Below are 1,485 nucleotides of genomic sequence, written 5' to 3'. Positions count from 1 at the left end.
TCTAGACTGATTTTTGACAAATATTGGTTGTTGGGACAAAGCCGATTCGAGGTACACTATAAATATATTTTTTTATAGTTAAAATTTAATAATAAATAGACATTTCTAACAAATAATTTATATTACTGTAATATATAGAATTACTTTTAAGTTTTAACTATCGATAATCATTATAAAGAAAAAACTTTATTTTTCTAAATTTAATTTTTATATTAAGTTTTAAATATATATATATATATATATATATATATAATCTTTAAATAACATTTAAATAAAAATTGATCCATAATTTCATCTCTTTACTTTTATATTTGCTTATTTAATTTGATATTTATTTATTTATTTGAGATGTTTCTTTATTATCTTAAGTATTATTTTTAATTCAACTTATTTAATAAATAAATAATTTTAATTCAATTAAGTATATATCATACTTTTTGCTTACGATAATATTTTTATATTTTATTTACTATCAATTATATTTTAATAATTATTTTTCAAATGAGTATTCAATCAACTCAACTTTAAGTACAAAGATCTATATTAACTTAGACAATCTTGATTTTTCAAAGTTCAAGATAGGGTAAAATGAACTTTCTTCTTTTATTTTATTTTATTATACACATTTTGTAACATTCTACAAACAAAATCGTTAGTTTATTCTAATTCTTTGATTGATGTAGTTAAAAAATTATAAAATTTATTCTAAATAACTACTTTGCAGGAAAAAAATGGAGCCACATCAGATAAAAAAACTATCTTCTTCAAGCTTTGCAAACATTGATCTTGAAAATAGGATGTCAAAAATAAAAGATCTTTGTAATATATAATGTCCATGAAATGGGTATTAGAATCATAGGTATGCTAACCTACCATGGCCTTCATATTCATAATATTCAATAATATTTGATTTTTTCTTAGTTTTAACATATGTAAAATAATAGGATAATGCATTCACAATTCATGCAACAATCAATGACATCGACGATAAGTTTGGTTGAAATTGCATGTGAGAGATGCCAAAAGAAAGTTACAAAAAAGGAAAATCAATACACTTGTAGAAAATGCAAACAACCATCCAAGTATCCAACAATAATGCTTATTATTTGTATACAATGAATTATTTGTTATAACATAATTAAATAAATATGATAATTTTTAAATCTTTTTTAGGTTCAAGATATAATTAAAAGTGTCTGATGACACCGATGTAACAACATTCACAATGTTCGATCAAGATGCACAACAAATTCTAAACACAATGGCATCTCACATCCTTCACACCCAAAATGAAAATAAGGCTGATATACCCTCAATGTTGTATATCCTTTGCAAACACACTTTGAATTTTGAAATCAAACTCACAACTTGAAGGAAGGATTTCAAATCTATATCATCACAAGGACTCTTATCCCAAAAAATATAATTTAGCATGATCCTCTTCTCAAAGAAATTAAACAGATAACCATATTTATACTTTATTTA

Source organism: Glycine max, chromosome 19 (genome assembly GCF_000004515.6).
Source record: "Glycine max cultivar Williams 82 chromosome 19, Glycine_max_v4.0, whole genome shotgun sequence".
In the NCBI taxonomy this organism is placed as follows: Eukaryota; Viridiplantae; Streptophyta; class Magnoliopsida; order Fabales; family Fabaceae; genus Glycine; species Glycine max.
The sequence above is the reverse complement of the archived record's forward strand: the minus strand, read 5'-3'. Positions refer to the sequence as shown.